The following is a 13,262-nucleotide window of genomic DNA, read 5'->3' on the forward strand; positions in this document are numbered from 1 at the left end:
GGTGAAGTGGGGGTTGTAGGTGCCAAGGACTTTAACAACTAGTGGGAGGAAGTGGACTGAATCTCGACTGGAGATTTCAGAGGAAAGTGTTTCATTTACTGCCCCTTCGGTGGTGGCGGTGTGTTTGTGTGTGTGCACATGTATTTGACACAAGCATACATATGTGCATGTGTGTGGACATCTATTTGCATGCAGCAGTGGCAACAGGAGGATTCACTCTCCCAGACAAGAGGAGTCAAACTTCATATTTAGATTAAAAAGATGAATAAGTGAACATTGCTGGGTAATCAACCTGCTATATTTTTTTCCCTCTACAGTGGAGTTGCATTTCAGACACATTTAATTTATGGGAATTCAGCTAAAAGTGCTTGGCTTAGCAAAGAAACAGCCTACAAAACAATAAAAACAAGATAGAAGTGAGAGAAAGACGAGAATATTCCTTTTAACAGTGCATCCACCATGACACCAACAACTGGCGCTCCTCTGGGTTGTCTCAGTTCTCATGTGATGCTCATAGTGGAGCATCTTGCTGCTCTGTGGGATTCTAGCCCTTAAAGACATGCTTTTGTTTATTATTTTTTGTTTTTTTAAATAGAACATGCACTCTAAATGCAAACCAGTTACCTCATCCAGAATTCAATGAGGAATACCAACTTCTCACACTCTTTTCTTATGGAATTAACAAATTTCAAAAATTATATTTTCATGTCTCTTTTATATGAAGTGGAATAATTTGAAAATGGTATACTGTGTAGGGCTGTATACACAAAATTATGCATTCCAAATTAGTTTAAGAGAATTTTCAATAAATTTAGGTGCTACATGGTTTTATTTTATATGCTGAATTTAGACCCTCTGCCTGCATAAAGCATGACTCCTCTATATGGTTTCTATTACATATTGAATCAACATAAGTGTCTCATTTGAATGTGTTGAATCAGTGTTGCACAGACAGTGTGTCAAAATCCAAAGTTTATCATTTTGTTTCAGGCAAAACAATAATAGCTCCTTAAGAGCACGGAGGATTGAGCATTGAAAAGTGAAGATGATGTTTAAATGTAGCATCTGGAGAAGGAAGGGTCAAGGGATGCTGGAAAACAACTTTTCTTATCTCAAAGGGACTGGACACTTCACGGGTGGAAATGTGATAAAGCTGCCACAAGAACGTGAACTTGGCTATGTAAATTGTTAAGTGTAAGTCTGGTCTTGCCTGGTCTTTTGTGACAATGTGAGTATTACAAATTGCTTATCGCGTTAGGTGCCCACCCCCACGCCCACGTTTTAGCCGTGCTATGGGATAGCTTGGAGCACCCATTGGTCCAAAGCAATCTGTGGCCACTGCTCAGTGGGACTGAAAGTGCTCTCGATTCTGCCCATTACCTTCTCTGTTCTTTTTCTGGACTCTTTGTTGGCATTATCAGTACTTCTGGAGTTTCAGCTTGCCTAGATTTCTTGTCGATTGGAGGCAGCAGAGCCTCCTGGGAAGTGAACTCGAGCTGGCCCATTGCTGGGGTTCGGCCTTGTGGGCACGCTGGTCAGACTGCCTGATGCTTGTGTTTGAGGAAGAGAGGAAGATGGTGGGAAAGAGGGGAAGCATCCTGGGAGGAAGGATCTGAGCATGTGGAACTTAACCCAGAACAAAGCCTTAGTCATCAGCGTGGGAGGAAGCTCTGAATACAATGCAGTGACTATTCTCAGAACACAGCCTTGGTCCTGCAGTGCTGGCTGGATCCTGTCGAAAGAGGGAGCTGCAGAGATAAAGGGAAAGCCCTGATGCACTAGACTGCATACCATGCTAGAACACCAGCATGTTGCTCTGAGATTCCTCTAGGTAGGGTCAAACGGTGCTGGGCCAAAGGACAGGGAGCTGCACTTTACCCATCTGCATCTCAGGACTCCCCTGAGGAGTCACGGGCTGCCAACTGGCAGAGAGTTAACTGCCAGGCTCAGGGGTTAGTGGGGGAGCAGGTGCAGATGCAGAGAAGTGGAGGCCCCTGGGTTGTGGGGGCTCCAGAACTCCGATGGAGGAGCACTTTCCAGGGGGCCACAGTGCCCGCATCAGCCCTCCAGTGTGGGTTACACTCAATATTAACTCTTTTGGTTTTAAGTTTTTCCAGGATTTCAAATTATCTCCTTTCAAATTACATTTAGCATGGAATTTGCAACTTTATAAAAAGTAGTTTCAAATGTATTAATGTGAAGTAAATTGATTATGCTCTAAAACTCTAAGTTGTCCTATCTATGGTTGATTAAGCTGCTTGTTTGGTGTAAGCCTGAGTTTCTTAGCTTTCCTGCAATATTTTCTTTAGACTTAAGAATGTTAATAATGCAACTGATTTTTTAAAATAATAAAATACATTGGAAGATTCTCCAACACTATTCAAGAACAGTTTAGGAAGAAAATTAGTCTTCTCAGTTTGTTTTATGTGATTTCCACATGAACTTCCTAAAGCAAAATCAAAGTGCAATAAAATTCTGGGTGCTGGAGTTCTTGCTGTCAGTTTCTCACTAATAAGTATACTAGATCGAATTCCCTGTCCTACTCATGTACTTTCCTTACATTTTGTGTCCAGGTACACTTTGAGAAAACTAAATCCAAAAATGTTTTGTTGCGTGATAATCTCCATATTGCACCCATCTTACCTCCTGCACTTTTTTCCCTCTGTTTCCAGTAGAAGTTTTGCAAAGCTGCATGGTATTTTTTTAACTTTACAGGAAAGAAGGAGAGAAAGTCAATTTCCAGGAATAATTGGCTGCTTTTACCGATTATAGAGAAGGACAAGAAAAAGAAGTCAGCAAGCGGGGCTCTCTTGCCCTTTGTTTAATTCTTAGCTCCCTCCTCCCTCTTTCAGACTGGGGGCAGGGCTCATGTCAGTTCCAGAGGAGGTTGAGCTGACCATCAGGTGGGCTGCTTAGAGGTCTGGCCCTTCTTGGCACTGAGTGGGCCGGGGCCCAGTTCTGAATCCTGCTATGCAAACACTGCTTGTTAATCACTGACTTCTCTGTTTCTTTCTTCCACAATAACACACAGAACCTTGCTTCAAGCTTCCAGGAATTAATAAGGGAAGAGACAAACATTAGACTACCAAAATTCTAATTAACTTTGATTTGGATTTATGTGTAAATTTGGATGAGTCACTGATTTTTAATAAATGGGAGAGAAAAATCTTAAAGATTAATGTAATAGCTGAGAACTCAGGAGCTAGAACTTTGATGCTTGCTTAATTCTTTCTCCCAACCCGTGTCATTTGGAGAAAAAAATATCAAAGACCTTCACAAAGGGGGGAATGGAAGGGAGATTATGCAAATTAAAAGTTCACAGGACTAAATCATTACTCTTGTGCAAATGAGCTTCTCCTGCTTGGGCTTTTCAGGAGTGTTTTCGGGTGATATTTGCTGAGGATAATGAGAAATGGAGGCATGATTAAAAAGAGACTGATTATAAAGTAATTGATCTTTATGTGTATCACAAGAGGTTAAAAAAAAAAGAAAAAAAGAAAAGCTGAGGTCCAGTAAAAACTTGACTTTGTTTACATTAATATTCATCTTTTAAAAAAAAGTAACAATAATGAGTTAGTGACATACACAGCTTCAGCTTTCTCCCTCCTCCCCCCAAGTCCAGGCAGATGTCAGAAGCCTGGACCAGTGTGGCTGCTTGTCCAGCTGTCCTTACTGGTGGTCTAAGCTCTTTATTAGCATCAGGGCTTTTGCTGTCCTACCCCTCTTTCATCCTGATTTAGGAACTGGGGCCGAGCGAAGTTTGCTGACTGCTAACGGAAGCTTCTCCGTCTTGAGAGCAGCGGTTAAAACCAGCAGCTCTGTGGGCTCCCAGGCCACTCACTTTCCCATCTGGTGGAATGTTCCAGTGTTGAGCATCATCACAGTTAAATAATTTAGCCTGACGCTCCCTTTGGCCTGATAGTTGATGGCTCTAACATATAAAGATATATTTTGAGTGATTGTACAGATTAAGCATTTGTTTTTTTCTGAGATGATAAACTGACATGGTGATAGATAGGAAACAATGCACTGGGCCTTATTGTGTTTGATTAACCTTGACTGTGGCTGCTTTTGCAGCTTAGGCAGCTGGTTTGAACAAACTTGTAATTTCACAGCCTCACAAAAAACGTCATTAATCTTTTATCATTTTATAAAGTAGGAACTTAGTGTATATTTACTGATAATGAGAGGACATATGTAGGTTGACATAATTTATTGATACTTTATTTCACACTTGAGTTCTGTGGACAAATACTTATAAATAACCTCCTGGATGTACATCCTTTCTCACCTGTCATATTTTTTCTTAGAAAAATTCGTAAGACTGTATGCCACAGAGACTTCTGAGGGAAGTAACTAATAGTGGTGAAGACTTTGACGGCTGAATTCTGGCTTTGCCTCCTATTAGCTGTGCAGCCTTAAATCACTTAACCTCTCTGAGCTCAATTTCTTGAGCTCAAAACTGGAGAGAGTGGCACTTCATACTAGAGTTCTGTATTAAATGAAAAGCATATGCAATGTGCTTAGGCCAATGTTGGGCACATAGGAAAGCACTTACTAGCAGAGCTATTTATTCTTGGAAATGGTATTGCTGGGTTAAGGGTATGTATATAAAAATATTGATATATATTGCCAAAGTTCATCCGCACTGTTGATTATAAAGTCATGGACTCATTGATGAGCATATTATGTAAGAGGTACTAGGCTTGTCCAGGAATGTGAGAATCTGCCCTAGGAGTCTCCTGTCTGTTTCATGTCTGTTCTCCTTTCTGGTAAGAGCACCTTGATTCTCCTTTGGAGAACCACATTTCCTCTATTTTCAGTTCATGTTATTCCCTGGGACTGACCCATCCTCTGGCCTCAGCAGGGAGCAGGAGTATAGGAGAGAGTCCTGGGTGATCAAGTCATGTATGCCCTGGCCACAGTGATTGGTCAGTAATGGGTGTATGACTTGAGCTCGGCCAATGAGAACCCACCCCAGGATGTTTATCGATGTTACTAGAAAAGAGACATTATCCTTTTGCTGAAATTATAACTCTGGATCTCCTGGTGCCGTCTTTGCTCCTGTATGGAAAGAATCTACTAGGGCATGAAGCACAGGGAAATACAGAGTTGAGAGGTGGGGACATGTCCCGATGACACTTGGATGCAGCCATGTCTGAACTTTTGAGTCAATATATTCCCTTTGTTGCTCAAATCACTTTGTGTTGGGTTCTTATTGAAAGGTGACCAAACTTGAGAGATCATATTACATTCCTCAGGGTCATGTCCTGCATGAGGAATAAGCAGAGTTTCTATCACATTAAATGTCAGAGACATTTATGTTCCAGGATATTTCTGAATGATGGTAGGTCACAAGTCAGTACAAGTTATGTGATGCCTCTTTCATGTTGTCCTTGGATTAAGACCTACATTGAACAGGTTTAGGTTTCCTTCGAAAGCATGACTGCAACCACGGATAACTGCTGATTCCCTGGTAGCCAGCCATGGTTCTATGAATGTATGTATGAGACTGTGAAGGTAAATACAGGGACTTTTTTTTAAAAAGGTGAATGAGCTGTTAAAATGAAAATCTGCATTTGTTGGTGTTAATTTCTAAGACTTCTTCCCTATAGTTTGCGTTACAAAACATAAAGCATCGTTTGTATTTGACTTTTCATCTGTCCACAGTGAGTATACAAAGGCTGAAATGGAGGGTTCTTGTTGAGGGGTCACAGGAAGTGAAGACAGAACATAAAGGTCAGATTTGGGAGAACTTTGAGCACAGGTCCAAGGCATTTGCATTTAATTCTTTGTAAAGAGCCCTTAAATATTTTGAATGAGAAAGTTCTTAGAAGATTAACAGGGCGATAATATGCAGACAAGGGAAGAAGTTCTTGGACTATTGCGGTATTCAGGTTGAGATAAGAAAGAATAGGGCAGTGGGAGTGGCAAGAAACAATGGAAGGAGGAGGGATGGATAAGGAGTAAACAAGACTTGGCCTCCCTAAGAATAAGGGGCAACAGAAGAGATGGGTCAAAGATGAGCATACCATTAATTTTTTAAAAAGGTAAGTTGGTTTGGAGAACTGATTTGGCTTGGTGGAGGAGCTGTGTGGAAGGTAGTGAGTTTGTTTATATACTTATTTGCACCCTTTTCTTTTTGGATTTCAGCTCTCCTAGAAATCAGATGCAGTATGTAGAGTGGGAGGTAACTGTGAGTGGGCCCTGAAACTTGAAACTTCTCCCCTAGAGAGCTATACTTACAAAGAGAAGTAAGATACGTACCTTTGAGAGCAATGATGGTTATCCACAAGCTGTGGTTGTGTGAACTTATCTAAAGAAAGAATGGCTTATTAGAAAGAGGGGTTTTTGGTAATGAAGTAAATAAAATGGTGAGTCATGGAGATAAAGTTTGGCAGTGTCCCAGAAGCACTGTTTGGAGGGACCTGAGGCCTTAGGCAGTCTGGTGTGATTGGCAGATATGACCCAGTGTGTTGATGGGTGGATGTACCAGGCTATTTTAACCTTATGCCACTTCATAGTTTGTTCTAATTTTAGGTTCACCAAACCAACCTTCTAATTATAATTTGGCTCCCCAAATGGTTTCCATGCTGGAAGAAAAATTCCTTGTGAGTAACAGGTCCCTTTTCATTGTCTGTCATTAAACTGGTATTCTGGGTAAGGAGCACATGTGTGAGTTCTGAGTTTCCATGGTGCTGAGTCATCATCCTCATGAGCTGACCAACTTGGGGGCACAGGCAAAACTGGCTTTCCCCATCTGTAAGGCTGAGGGCCAGTCTCCACTGGGAGGTGACCTACCGGGTCAAGTCTCGTGGTAGGTAGGCAGCTGACCTTCCCCCTGGTACATTCTGACTTTTCCATGATCTCTTCTCAAGTGTGTACACTGCCTGACTCAGAACATACCAGGCAGCAGTAAATCAACAACAAGGCCTCCGATCTGCTGGAAGAGCTGTCACAGACTGCAAGAATTAATAGCTGGGACATTTTTCCACTTGTGAAACTCTAAGGCACCGCTCAAATCCTATTGACTTTGTTTAATTTTGTGTTTATGTGTATGATGTGTGTGTGTGTTGCGTGATCATAAAAGTTACTCTTAATCATTATAGAAAAAAATAGTGAGGAAACAAAAACAAGTTAATGTCCCTACCCAAAGGCAACCACAGTTTACATTTTGGCATATTTCCTCCTAGGCAATTTTGTTTTTACAAAATTTAAATTATACACAATTTAAAAACCTTCATTATCTAGTTCCATATTCCACTGTAGATTCAAAGTAGCAATTTAGAGAAAAAGAAGAGGGAGAAAAGTCATAAAAAGTAGATAGAATTTGTTAAAGTGCAAAGCACTCTGAAAGTCGTTTAATGGGCCACAGCCATGCACAGTTCGGTAACTCCTGGGGTCAGTCATTTGTACTGTAATTGATACAATAATGAATTTACATCACGATGACCTCAAATCATCATTAAAAGGTTAAATCATGTTCGGTATCCTTCTGTTAAAATTTGGAGATATGAAGAATATAGTTTTTCTTTCTTTTCTTCTTCTTCTTCTTTCTCCCCAGTACATAGTTGTATATTCTAGTTGCAGGTGCTTCTGGTTGTGCTGTGTGGGACGCCACCTCAGCATAGCCTGATGAGCAGTGCCATGTCTGCACCCAGAATCAGAGCTGGTGAAACGCTGGGCTGCTGAAGTGGAGCGTGCGAACTTAACCACTTGGCCACGAGACCGATCCCTGAAGACTATACTTTTGAACTATATCATTCAAACTGGTTAATATACATAAGGAGTGAAGTGAATGCTTAGCTGTCTGGAAACTTGACTATATAGAATTCATCCTTTTCTCCAAGTCCCAAGTAGACAAGATGTAGCTAAAATTATTGGTTGCGTCCCTGGCATCCATTCCATCCTTCTCTCACAATGTAGCAGCCATGCTTTTGGTGGGACTGACCACACCTCTTGCTCCAGAGAAATTCTCTGCTTGGCCTAAGCTCATCATGATAATCACATCCCCTTGCCCCAGTAACTGATTCAAGAATGAGCCTGGAGCTATGGCCTAAACCAATAGCTCAAAGCATTGCTTTGGCCACAGTGACCATTCGGAGGTAGATGCTGATCCCAATTCATCAGTCAGAATAAAGCCCTTAATTTCTGTGCAATGGCTGTGAAAGAAAGGCTCTCTTCTGTAATCTGAGATGTACATTTGAGTCCTGGAACTGCAGCAACCATTTTGTTACCATGAGAAAGCCCACCTGAAGACTTTTTTAAGGCAGCAGAAGAGAAGATTTATAGTATGTGTTTCATGCTCAGAAGCAGCTGAGAACACAACTAGTTCAGAATGTCACAGGTCCAGGGTAAAGGACCAAAAGGGACTGTTTTGGTATGAGCAAGGTGATCTCTCAGAGGTGGTTGTGGCGGTCAGAGGGTGATGGGTATTTTAGATCCATTGGAACAAGTTCTAGACAGTAGCAAGCAGTCCACCAACTTGTACCAGCATCCCTGTCCTCTGGCCTTCCATGTTTTTGCCCCCATGGCCTCTCTGGGTGCACAAGCTAGCGATTTACTTGGACCTCTGCCTCATCTTTCTTCTTTTGCACCTCAGCCTGCGCATTTTCTTCTTCCTCCACTTGGCTCTCACGGCATGGAGGTTTCTAAGAAGACAGTGCTAAGGCCAAGAGCCGACCTGACTATTAATGCAACCCTAGGAAAAGGGCAGAGGTGAGAGAAGGAGAAAAGAAGCCAGAATCCTGAAGTTTACTCCATACCTGGGCTTGAGCCAATAATTTTCACTTATGGTTAGGCTATTTTGATTTGCTTATCCTATTACTTGCGATAGAAAGTACAATTGTTTTACTGTGCTTTGTTGGAGGTGAAGGTAGGCCATTAACACGTAAATGTCCAGAAGTTTTGTTATGAGCATGGGTCTAAAGTTCCAGATACTTGAGTCACAAGTAGGGAGGAGGTAGCATATCACACAGGAGCTGCTCCATAAATGAATATTGGTCAAGTGTGATTGGAGTAGTGAGAATGTGTCAGAGCTTGCCAGGAGAGAAGACACAGAGTAGGGTCTGAAGCCTGAACTCCAGGTAGCATGAGGAGGAGTCAGAATTAGTGAAGGAGCCGCTGGAGAGACACAGCATGTCTTTGCACCATTGTCCCTAATGACAAAAGAGTTTCCGTGAAGAGCTGGTGATCTATGATGTCAAATGTTTCAGAGGCACCAAGATAATCAATGAACAAGATGAACTTGGTAATTTGGAGGTAATTGGTGACTTGGTGAGATGCACAGGAACAAATGGTAAGTGACTTTGAATTTTATTAGATTTGGGGTAAATATGGTGTAAACAAAGTTTCCCAGAGACATTGGGCCAACAAAGCATAGAGTTGTAGTGACAGACACAAAATGGATTTTCTTGGGTTCTGTTTCTATTTTCTCTTAGAAAAATCCAGAGATTTTAAAAGTCTTTACACATTTCTGGGGGATTCCAGGGTGTTTCTTGTATTTATTACAAGCCACTGGCTGCCAAGTGGTGTCCGCCATTTTCCTCCTCTCCCCCTCTGGCTCTTTGAGGAGACAGATGATGTTGGCGAAGTCACAGGGCAAGGCAGAGAAGTCACTTCTGGAAGACTAGCCAGCCACCAACCACTTTCCACAGCTTGTGACATTCACCCTGGGAGTTCTACTACCATCAGGGCATAACTAGTCCTCAGCCCTGGGGCTCTGAAATCTCATTTTGCCAGGACACTGATGCAGTGCCAGCCCTTCAGGTGGCCTGGCATTTCCCAGGCTCTCAGAGGCTTGTCTCCTATGGATGGATTTGTCAAATTTTAGAGAGCATTGTAACAGTCAAGATTGGCAGAAGATTGGTGAGCAAGGAATCTAAATATTAGGAGTGATTTGATTCAAAAAGTGTCCCCCAGCTGGGACAGACTGAGTTACTGTAAGAATGATGCTGCCAAGAAATTCAAAATGGTCATATTCAGTCACAATTCCTTTTCCTCTAGATAACACTTGCATAATTATTTGTAAACATTTTCTTGCTCTGGGATCCTGTTTTTTCCCCTGCTTATGTGGCTGATCATCTTCTATTCATGTGGTTTTTCTTCCAAACATGAGTCTGATATACTTGATTAGGATTCTACTTACAATCAAATGCCAGCTCTGCCTTCTTGAGACGGCTCTCAGTCAGCTTGATTGGGGTTGTAAGTGTTCACAAACATACCCTTCATACATTTTTAAAGACAACCTTTGGAGTTTATTCCCACAGTTGAAAATGTATATCCTGGGATGTAGATATTTTCTAGTTCATTCATTTATTCATCCACCCATCCATCCATCCATTTGTTCACCAATTCATTCCATAAATATTCACCGTGTGCCTACTCTGTGTCAAGTATTGTGTTAAGTGCTGGGATAATAATCACTAGTAATACAGGCACAGTTGGGCCCTTCTTAGCTTCTGATGATGAGTGCTGGGAGATAACTGCCTCCAGACCCTGAGTATGGTGATAGTTTCTGTTGCTACTGGAGCCCAAAATGTCAATGCCTCCAGGAGTCCAGTGATGTCCATCAAGGACGGTCAGATTTCCTTGTTGATGGCCCCACTGCCTTAGTACCTAGCACTGCCTAAAACTAGAGACTGCCAGAGGTGGTAGTGAGACAGCTGGGTCTGTCCCTAAGTCTGGGCTCAGGGCAGCCAGGGCTTTAAGAGCCTGCATAATATGTCCTGAGGTGCCATATTCTGATGCTGTGGAGGCTGGTGGCTTCAGTGCCAAGCACTCTGCTCATCATCCCATTCTCTCCTGACCTGTAAGTTTTCTGCTGAGAAATAGCTTGATGGGGGTTCCCTTGTAAGTGGCAAGCTTCTTTTCTCTTGTCGCTTTAAAGGTTCTCTCTTTGTCTTTGATTTTGGTTTAATTCAATGCATCTTGGAGAAGATCATTTGGGTTTAAATTTGGGGAGAACCTATGAGTTTCATGAACTTGATTGTCCAAATCTCTCCCCAGTTTTGGGAAGTTCTCAGCCATTATTTCTTTTAATAAATAAGCTTTCTGCCCCTTTCCCCCTTTCTTCTCCTTTAGCGATTCCAATAATGTACAGATTTTTCTCTTTATTGTGACCTATAGGTCTCAGAGACGTTCCTCATTCCTTTTTATTCTTTTTGCTTCTCTGATTGGATAATTTCAAATGATCTGTCTTTGAGTTCAATGATTCTTCTGCTTGGTCTGGTTAGTTGTTTAATGTGTATATTGAATTCTTCAGTTCGGTCATTGTATTCTTCAGCTCCAAAATTTCTGTTTGGTTCTTTTTTGTGTTCTGTCTTATCGTTGAACTTCTCATTTTGTTCTTGTATTATTTTCCTGATAGTGTTAAATTGTTTATCTCTGTTCTCTTGAAGCTCTCTGAGTATCTTTAGAACAATTACTTTGAATTCTTTGTCAGACAATTCATATATCTCTGTTTCTTGAGATCAGTTGCTGGAAGTTTGCTGTGTTCCTTTCGTTCCTTTTGTGTTTCCTTAACTATTCATGATTCTTGTAGCCTTGTGTAGATGTCTGAACATTTGAAGAAGCAGTCACCTCTTCCAGAGTTTATGGACTGACTTCCAGAGTTTATGGTGATTGCACGCTGTAATGTACTGCAACCCAGGGTCTAGTGGTACAGGATGCCAAGTGTAGGGGTTTGTGGTGGCTGCTGGGGTCTATGACATCAACAACTGTGTGGTCCTTGGCAAACACTTCAGAGGTTTCACAGTGGCTGAAAGAATGAGGGGTGCTTAGCAGTGCCTCCAGGTACCAGAGCAGAGCATCAGTGGTGGCCAGCATTGGTGGTGTGCATACATTGGCTGTGGGGGCTGGCTACAGGTGCCTGCATAGTGGCAGGGGCTGGATGCAGACACACATGTTATGGGGAGCGGGGAGCCCAGTGGCAAGTGCTGGGGCCAACTGTGGGCATTCTAGCAGCTGTGGGGGCCCTAGCAGACAGTGTGTACTCCTATGGCTGCAGGGTCTCTCCTTGGGCATGTGTATGGCACTGAAGGCTTGTGGTGGGAGTTGGGCAAGGGTCTTGCACATGCACAGCTGGAGGAGCTAACCCTGAAAGCACATACAGTGGTGAGGGTCAGCCGCTGGGGTCTGGGCTGGTTTCTTGCACTCAGCAGCACAGGCCAGGGCTGGCTGCCAGATTCCAGCTCTGCTGGGTGTTGGGGGAAGGCAGGGTTGGGTAGGCAGCAAGGGGAGAGTTGGTGTCTGAAGATGGGAAACTTGTCGGGGGAAAACCTCGCTGGTGAGATTTGCAGGGGGCCCATGGCATCTGTGCTGGCCATTGGTTTCTTCAGCAGTGAACACCGCTGGGGCCCTCTGCAGAGTAGGTCACTGGGAACCACTGTCGCTCCCACTGCATGGCTGCTGCTGGTAGCCTCTGCCCTGCTTCCTTGTTCCTAGCCATCTTTAGATGTCTTAGTTTTGATGGTCTCTGGATAGGGTGAGATCAAAGTGGGTCCTTGGTGAACTGCCCTGAAAGGCTGAGGAAGCCGGTCACTCACTCTCTCTTTCCTGGTGAGAGGGACTTTTCTGAGCCAAGGAGCTCCCTCTTGGTACTGTGCAATGTCAGCCTGGAGGACGGGATATGCAGGGAAAATGAAGCTCTTCTTCCCTTTTTTGTGTGGTTAGTTTCAGAAGACTTTTTGTTCCACTGTGTAGCTAAAGTTTCTTAAGTGGACTCCTAAGCTCTCCCAGAGTGTTTTTTGTGGATAGATAATTGTTGATCTTTGTTCGAGGACGCAGGCTGGGGTCTTCTACTCAACTGTGATGGTGAAATCACCTGGCTTTCTCACTCTTTTATTGTAGCCCTTTTGTCTAGGACTTACCACCCTCATCCCTACAACTAAAATGGACATCTTGACTCTCTCTTCCCTTAGAATGAGTTCTTTCTCATGATTTTTTTCCCCCTGCTGTAAATAGAGTCCTGGCTTTCCTGCTCCATCATTCCTCCAGCTATATGGAGACATTCTAAATCTCTCAGTAAGCAAAACTTAAGGTCAAGTTGATGTACCTGTAACAGTTTAATTTAACTCTATCACCAACATACGTATATACACACATACAGAACATTAATCCAGGGCCTAGCAAAGGACCTTCCACAATAAGAAGGAAGGACAAGAGGGAGAGAATGAAAAAAGGAGGAAAATGAAGGGTGAAATGGAATAAAGAATGATTCTAGTGCAGAATTCAAGAAATTGAGCACATAATAAATCCTTAAT

The sequence above is a fragment of the Equus caballus genome, chromosome 18, assembly GCF_041296265.1.
Source record: "Equus caballus isolate H_3958 breed thoroughbred chromosome 18, TB-T2T, whole genome shotgun sequence".
Classification (NCBI taxonomy): domain Eukaryota; kingdom Metazoa; phylum Chordata; class Mammalia; order Perissodactyla; family Equidae; genus Equus; species Equus caballus.